General features: G+C 40.0%; 1 non-coding gene across 1 annotated transcript; it reads right to left on the bottom strand.

The window, feature by feature from the left end:
- Positions 1 to 6430: 6430 nt before the first annotated feature.
- On the bottom strand, positions 6431 to 6538 carry LOC113837613. Its single transcript, XR_003488283.1, has one exon. It is a non-coding gene; the product is annotated as a U6 spliceosomal RNA (small nuclear RNA).
- Between the last annotated feature and the right edge of the window lie 2688 nt (positions 6539 to 9226).

A 9226-nucleotide genomic window follows, 5' to 3' on the forward strand; every position in this document is an offset into this window, starting at 1 on the left:
TCATGGGTCAGTCTGGTCTCCAAAACCTCATTACATAAAGCTTGTATGTCCTGTAGGCAGGTGATGAATTTAGCTTTATCCCTGTTCCTGAGGACTCTGGCTAGTGATAATAGGTGTATTAACACACTAACAGCCAATATTCAGCAGATCAACCTCTTCATCAAACATTGAATTTACATAAGAAATGAAAATGCTACCAATTGAGAAGAATGATAGAAATTCGGCCATATTTACCAGGAGCGTTAACTCCAGATGCAGTAACCACTTTTGACCAGAAGGTGGCGCAGGTGGCGGTTGTTTTGAGTAGGACCTGAAATTTCCTGAAAAATCCTTATAGAGCACGTTAAGAATGCTTTGGGGATGTGTTTTTACTAGGAATGGAAAAACCATCGGATGGTACCTGGTGGAGACCAAGTTTGGTGTGTGTAGCTGGACAAAGTTCCCAGCTGAGCTGGCGGGTGCGCAGCACAGCTTTGGGCCTGGGGCTATGCGGGCAGGGACGATTAGGTGAGCGTTTTCTGTGAAGAAAACCTGCAGGCAAGAGGGCGCACAGTTTTTCTGGCAGCGGCTACAGGCCACAGAAACTATAATGGCCCACACAGAAAGGGCAAGCCTGTGTTGGTTGCAGCTCAGGGCCACTGGCACATGCACATGGCTAGTGGTAAATGAACCCGCAGCTGATGCACAAATTGCTGCCTGGAGCAGTAAAACCTGCAGAGAGACCTGCGGAAGATTTAAACTCTCCCGGCCGGGTTGATGGCGGGCATTAACTAAGTGGTCCAGATGGTAACTCGCTGTTTTCCATGCGGGTCGGAGCAAAGCAGAGACCTTGAAATGCAGCAGTATCCTAGGTCCCTTGTCCCTGTGTCGCACTGCTTCTGGGCTGTGCCCAGCAGGCTCGTAGGGAGCTGCGGGAAGCCGGAATGGGCCATGGATTTATGGGCACCACTTATTGCATGATCCAGGAGACTATCTGTAATCAGTAAGGTCAAGATATCTTTATTGAGATAAAGACCAGCCAAACACAAGCCAGAGAAGCAAGGCCAGGGAGAAGGGGAAGGAGAAGAAGGGGCTTCCATGTGCTGGCAGTTCCTTAAGAGCCCATGCTGAGTCATCCTGACCTCACCTTGACCACGCCTTGACAGGCATGGTCAGGCACACCTGTAGCCAGCCTGTAACAGGTGTGGCTTACTGTCCCCTACACAGGGGAGGAGGGAAGGGAGAAGGAACTGAGATAGACATGTTAAAGAAGCTTGTTTCTAATTTAAATTTAAAAATTACAAAAAAAACATGTACAATAATCAATACGAAATCTATGGTACATATCCAAAGAAGCATTCAGAGGTAATTAAAGACATTACAGTCTATGTTGAAATTAGCTGCCTAAGTTTTTGAAGACAGTCTCTTTCTATATGTGTGGGATGGCCTCTAACTCTCGACTCCATTGCCTCAACCTCCAAAATACTTGGATTACAAGTGTGTACCACTTCTCCTTGCTTCTTTGCCCCATTAATAACCCTAAGTTCTCACAAGAAGGCAAATTTAAGACTCGAGTTTTCCATTTCTAGACCTTTGTTTCTCTTTTTCAGAACTTACTTCCATGACTATAGCCAAAATGGTTGTGTTTCAATAACAAGGCAATAAAGGAAGTAGAAGACAATGACATCCATATCACCACTCTAAAACATTCATTGCAATATGAAGTAGGGAAGAATATCAAACTTTTCAAAAATTTAATTTTCTATTTTGGTTTTTTTTTTTTTTTGATATATGAGCTTGCTATGTGGTTTAGGCTGGTCTTGAGCTCCTGGCTCAAGTGATCATCCCTTATCAAGTTCCTAGTAGTTCGGACTCATAGGTATATGCCGCTACACCTAGCTTATTGACTTCACTCTTTTGATTTGATTTTTAAAGCACCATCTCATGGCCTCAAACTCTCTGAATAGTCATGAAATTATCCTTTTGCCTCCATCTCCAGAGTGCTACTATTGCAGGTATGCTCTTGAGTTCCATTTTGAAAGCTTGTCTACTAAGGGACAACCAGCACAAAGCAGCTTCTCATGCTACAGATCACTCTTTCACAAAAACAAGTCAAGATGTTACAACTTCCCATCCTTGGTTCTTCTGTATGCTTTAATTAAAGAATGTACATTTTAGGTATAATGCTATTGCATACTTAACAGACTATGGTATGCTATAAACATAACTTTCACATGTACTGAGGCACAAAAGGTTTGAGTGACTCACTTTATTGCATTACTTTCTTCATTGCAATGATCTATAAACCTCCTCTCTTTATATGGATAGATGCATATGTATATATTTTGATTTTACATCCCTGGGTAATATCCAATTGGTCACGCTCTGTGAACCTTCCTGTTTATTTTAGGATTCTCTCTGCTATCATTTTGTTGGTGATCTATGTTTTTGAGACAGTAGTCCAGGCTGGCCTCAAACCTTGAATTTCTGATCCTCTTTCCTTTGCCTCAAGAGTGCCAAGATCACAAATGTGTGCCCCTACACCTAGTTTATGGGATGCTGCAGATGGAAACCAGGGACTCATGAATACTAGGGAACTACTCTACCAACGGAGCTATAACCCCAAACCTGGTGATATTTTAAATTTTTATTTATTTATTTTTAATACTGGGGGATTAGATGTAGAACTTTTAACTTGCCAGACAAGCAGTCTTACAGCCAAGCTATTTCTCCAGACCTTGTGAATAACTTTTAAATTAATATTCCTGAGGAGAATTGGTATTTAGCTTTTTTACAATGGTTTTATTTGGTTTCATTATCAACTTAATACTGGCCTCACAGAATGCATTGCAGTGGTCTCCTGACTGCTTTTATAGCTTTCATAAGTATTGACATAAATCCTGAAAACATTTAGTAGAATTCAATTGTGCAGCCATATGGATCCATTATATTCATTGGAGGAGGTTATTAAAATTGGTCAGTTCAATCACTTAACTTTACAATAGAACTATTTAGATTTCCTGATAGTTTACACAATGTTTTTATATTTCATGTTTTTATCTCATTTTTATTATCTAATTTGTTGTTATACAATAGTTCATAATATTATTCTACAATATTTTGTGGAGGTTGCACAGTGCTTTGTTTTGTTTTAAAACAGTCTTTATTGGATAGTAAAGCCAGCCTCAAATTTTTTAAAGATTTATTTTTATTTTATGTGTATGTGTATTTGTTTGCTTGTGTGTCTGTGTACCATGTGTAGGACTGATGCCCATGGAGGTTAGAAGAGTGTACTTGATACCCTGGAACTTAGAGTTACAGACAGTTGTGAGCTGCCACATGTGTTCTGGGAACTGAATTTATATCCTCTAGAAGATAGGTAGTGCTCTTAATCACTGAGCAATCTCTCCAGCTCCTGGCCTCAAACTTTTGCTCCTCCTGTCTCAGCTTCTCTAGTGCTGGGTTCATGGGCCACTATACCCAGGTTCATTACCCTTTTTATTTCCATAGTACTAGAGGTTATGTTTACTTTCTTATTCCTGATTTCAGTAATTTATACCTTGCATTTTTTCCTTTTCCTACCTAGCTAAACATTTGTCAATTTTATTGATCTTTTAGAATTGGGTTTTGATTAGTTTTCCTGTTTTTCTCTTTTTTCTTCCCGTTTCCACGATCTTCTGAGAAGAGTTCCAGAGTTTTCATATCTACTCATGAGGAGCAAAACATCAGCAGCTTAGAGTTCAGACAGAAAATGAGAAATTCTGTCAGTTCTTATATGAAAAGAAAAAATATATTTAATGATAGGTTTTATGATCATTGTTTTACTCAACTCCTTCAATGTATAATCTTTGATACATGTGCGTGTAAGACAATCACTCAAGTTGAATAAAAATATACATGAATGCTTTATTGGGATTAGTAACATAGTGAAAACTAATGCATAGTTTAATTGATGAATTCAAAGGCTACAAGATTGTCTTACATTCAGTTAATGTTAAGGCCTTCAGTGTTACCAGGATTTTATTTGATTAGTTTTTTCTCTAAGGAATTTTGTCTCATGAATGAGAGTGACAAGACCATGAAATTGACAATTTCATGGAGAAGTATAGTCCGTTGTGTCTGCTAAAAGTTATCAAGTTCCTACTTGTGGCCTTTTAAAAAAATGTTTGATGTAGTCCACTTGTCCCTACAATCCCCAAGGGTGTACATATGTCAATGCATAGGAAAATTGTTCAAGTAATAGTAAGACAAAAATGAACAAAAATTACAATACAGCCACCAAAACTAAGTACCTCATATTGGCACCATCTAAGGAGCGTCTCTTATAGTCAACCTCAAGAAACACACTGTAGTGTGGAAAGTATATAAATAGATGCCATCTACAAAAACAGACTCTGGGAGCAATAAATTACAATGAGGTGGCAAAGGCAACAATCAAAATAAAGACCTTGGGTGGTGGTGTGTTGTGACCCTGCATGTCTCAGCTCCAAGCCATAACAGCCATGAGGTTCTGCCTGAGTGGGGGTGTGTGGAACTGGAAACTCCTAGTAACCCAGTGGCGATAAAGACCAAACACAGGCATCTTGTCATCTTTAGAGAGCTCTCAGTTCCATGTTGTAAAACTAGAGTCTTTTCTTTATTTACCATCTTTTCGGCTGTTTGTTGACCGTGCTTCCAAGGCCCCGAGGAGATCACTTCTCTCCTCCTGTTCTCTCTGCTAGATGGCTCCTAACCCCTCTCCCCACTTGCTACTTACACACCTAGCCCCTCTGCCCAGGTGCAGGCCTATTCAGATGCTTAGGCCCACAGAGATGCAAACTAGGAGACATTCCCCACTAAGGCCATGTCATTCTATAACAAATCAGTTAGCACCCGATATTCAATGCAGATGGAAGCTCCTGGTTCCTGGAACCCCTGGAAATCGCTCCCAACAGTGGTGAAAGCTTGTAACCCCACCACTTGGGAGGTAGAAACAGAAGAATCAAAAGTGCAAGGTCATTCTTAAATATAAAGTGATTAAGAATCTAGTCTTGGGCTACATGAGACCCTGTCTCAGAATAAAATAAAATTTGGTCTCACTACAGATTAAAACAAAAAGAAGATGTTGACCAGAATACATCAGAACAAAACTGGTTCAGGGACACCTGAGGCCTGGGGATGGGGATCCCATTTCCACGGGATCCAACATACCAAGAGAGTTACCTGTACCCAGTACCAGTCCTGCCTCCATCCACCAAACCAGGTATTCTAGGGGTTGCTTTCGGTCAGGCTTCTGCTGCCCTGCTCAGGGATACCTGAGGCCAGGGAACTGCTCACAAGATGCGAATTCAGCGGAATCCAACACACCCAGAGACTGCCAAGGCCCCAGTACCAGTCTTGCCTTCATCCACAAGAAGAGGACAGACATCAGAATATTGATTCTGTTTACATCTACCAGAAGGGAACCTTGGTCCTGTACCTACCATGAGAGGAATAGACTACTTCTATACCCACCAGAAGACATACCAATCCTAGTTCCCTCTCCCTCCCTTCCTCCCATGCCCCCACCAACCTCCCATCCCAATCCCCCTCCACTCCCCAGAGAGAGTGAGGCCTTTCATGAGGGATCATAAAAATCTGTCATGTCATTTTGGACCGGTCCTAGACCCTCCTCTGTTATTTGGGCTGAGAGAGTATCCCTCCATGGGGAAGCAGCTCTCAAAGTCCATTTGTGCACTATTGATAAATACTGGTTCCACTGCCAGAGGCCCCATAGACTGCACAGGCCTCCCAACTGACCTGCAAGTTCAGGGGGCCTGGTTTGGTCTTATAATGGTTTTCCAGCTATCAGTCTGGGGTCCATGAGCTCCCCCTTGTTCAGATCAGCTGTTTCTGTGGGTTTCTCCAGTCTGGTCTTGACCCCTTTGCTCATCACTCCTCCCTCTCTACAACTGGATTCCAGGAGTTCAGCTCAGTGTTTAGCTGTGGGTGTCTGCTTCTGCTTCCATCAGCTACTGGAGGAAGGCTCTAGGATGGCATATAAGGTAGTCATCAATCTCGTTATTGGGGAAGGGCATTTAAGGTAGCCTCTCCACTATTGCTTATATTGCTAGTTGGGGTCATCCTTGTAGATCTCTGGACATTTCCCTAGTGCCAGATTTCTCTTTAAACCTATAATGGCTCCCTCTATTATGGTATCTCTTTTCTTGCTCTCTTCTATTCTTCCCCTGTCTCAACCTTCCTGCTCCCTCATGTCCTCCTTTCCCTCCTCTTCTCCCCTTCTCTTTCTCCTAACTCCTTCCCCTCTCCCCCATGCTCCCAATTAGCTCAGGAGATCTTTTCCCTTTCCCCTTCTCCAGGGGACAATGTATGTCTCTCTAGGGTCCTCCTTGTTCCCTAGCTTCTCTGCTGTTGTAGATTGTAGACTGGTAATCATTTGCTCTATGTCTAATATCTACTTTTGAGTGAGTACAAAAATAGGCAATGCTTCATGAATTTGCATGTCATCCTTGGGCAGGGGCCATGCAAATGTTCTCTGTATCATTCCAATTTTTAGTATATGTGCTGCTGAATTGAGCACCAGAGAACATTGTTTATTTGCAATATCTCTTCCTGTTAAGCTTGATTTGGTGTTTAAGTGCGGATACCTAATCTCACATAAATCTAAGCAGCAAATAATTCAGGTTTCAAATCAAACAAGGTATGAGTACCTTGTTTTTTCTGTAATTGACAATGCAGGCTATTTCTGCCTTTTTACAGGGAATTGTGTGTCTCACCTGTAATCAAATGAACTCTTTGAGTTACATACTGATCAGTTCTCTTCTGCTATGAAGTTTGTTTTAAATAATGAGAATCCACAAGACTTTCCAATTCTAGTAGACATTCATTTTTGTTTGCTGAAACTGTTTTCATTTGTAAGTGATGTAGAAGTAGAAGGAATCTATAGAGTCTTGAAGTCTCAATTATATCTGAACTTTATATATTAAAGTTCTAAACTCTTATAAACAATATTACATGTTTTGATGCCATATGGCATACATTCAAAACCTGTCTAATTTCCCATGGGCTAATGCAGACAGCAAAATTTCATTTCTTCTGAGTTATAGCTTTCTCTGTAGGTGAACATTTTCTGAAGAGGTCACTGTAGAAGAGTCTGAGATGAGATTCAGAGTTTCGAGTGGAGGCAGGGCACAGGGAAAACAGGAACAGTGATGACTTGGGCCTAGTCCTTCTCTTTACATCATACACATACTAAAATATTATGTACATATTGAACTACTTGGTATTATATCTGTATTCATATTATTGAAGTTCAATAAAGGGAGTGAAGCAATGTTTCTGGACAGTCTCAACATTGCCTCCCCAAGGAGAATGAATAGGAACTTGGCCTTAAATAATGGCAGAATTGGACCTGAAGACAAGGTTCTGTAACAGAAAACCTGCTTAGCACACATGGGGCCCAAATCCCATCTATAACATCAAAAATAAAGATTAAAAGGATGTGTGAATACTAACAGGCATAACTAGGGGGAAGAGAGGGTAGAGGAGGAGGGACGGGGAGTTTCTGTAGAACAAACAGCAACAGCAATGCTACAGACCTCAAAGATCAGAAAAGATTGGAGACCAAATGGTGATGATAAATGTATCATTTAGTCCTATGTTTTGAAGGGTTCTCGTGTGTGTGTGTGTGTGTGTGTGTGTGTGTGTGTGTGTGTGTGTGTGTGTGTAAGTGCAAAGATGGAATATAGAGGTCTGACCTTAGAAAAGGCAACTCTGAAGTTGCTATCTAAACAGAACCTATACAAGGAAGCAGAACCAAACTGCTTAGAGAAAACTAGAAAAGTCTGGTTGGCTACAATTGCATAATACTCACCAAAAAAAAAATGATCTTGCCAGAAATTTCCAGTTTCCATTTGCTCTCAGGTACAAAGTGGCTTATATTTCACACAGAAAAGAGCTCTGGATATACATATACACACAAGAACAGACTTAAAGAACATCCTATTTTCTAAGGATGCATTTATAACTATACTGGCATGAACTTAGCATGACTGCTTTCATTCCCACTTCTTTCCTAATTAAGACATCAGTCTGTGATAGTTTTTCATTTTACATTTAAAAGTAGTGGCCAAGATTGGTCTGCCTATCTTGCAAGAGAACTAAGAACAGCATCTGGATTCTATAAAATCATTTCTTTACTACAAACATTTAAAACATTCTTTTCACTCAGCCCAAAGAATCACATTTTAACTCAGATTTATTGATATATAATTTGCATTCTGTATATCCTTTCCTTCTTTTGATGGTCCTGGGGATGAAATCCAAGACACTGCACACAGTAGGCAAGAATTCTACCAATTCAGTCCTTTTTGTGTACCATAGTAGGAGATTTTTAACAACATACAGAATTATTATCACTACACCCCAGTAATATAGTACACCCCAGTCTTCCAAAAAATATGCACATACTCACATCTGTGTCATTCCTTCCACTAGCTACATCCTTTGAAAGTTGTTCCTCTACTTTGTGTCTATAGTTTGTCTTTTTGCTAATTATATAAATAGAACCATACATTGCAAACATTTCTGTTTTGTTTCTATCACTTGGCAGACCACATTGGGGATCCATCAGTGTGCATCATTTCACTTATTTACAATTCTGTGTATCATTCCATGCTATGAAAAAACCACAAGGTGTTTGCCTTTCCATATGCTGAAGACTATTTGTATTGTTTCTAGCTTTGACATGTTCAAATACAGCCTTTACAAACACATCCATATACAGTGTTTTCCATGAACATAATATTTTCACTTCTCATGTGGAAATAGCTGAGAGAGGATAGCTGGGTAACATATGTAATACAGATGTTGCCAAAGTGACTTTACCAATTTACATTCCCACTAGCAATATACGGAAGTTTCAGTTAATTTGTACCACAAACAATTGTAGTTTTTTATCTTTGTCTTGGGGTTTTGTTTTTCTTTTTTGTTTTGTTTTGTTTGCCACTACAATGACTTCTTTGAAAGAGTGTCTCAGTATACTCTTAATTTTCAGTTCTCTATTAAGTCATGAAAATGAACACATCTTTTAAATGTGTTTTTTCCATTCAAGCATCCTCTGAGGAAAATTATTTCTTTAATTCTAGTCAATGTATAAATCACCATCATCCATCATCTCTCATTCTATCTGTCATCTATCCAACCTGTCTATATCTGCTTTGATATGAAGATTCTGGTACCTAATTTGATGTACAATTTGAGGTACAAT

Source organism: Cricetulus griseus, chromosome X (genome assembly GCF_003668045.3).
Source record: "Cricetulus griseus strain 17A/GY chromosome X, alternate assembly CriGri-PICRH-1.0, whole genome shotgun sequence".
Taxonomy (NCBI): domain Eukaryota; kingdom Metazoa; phylum Chordata; class Mammalia; order Rodentia; family Cricetidae; genus Cricetulus; species Cricetulus griseus.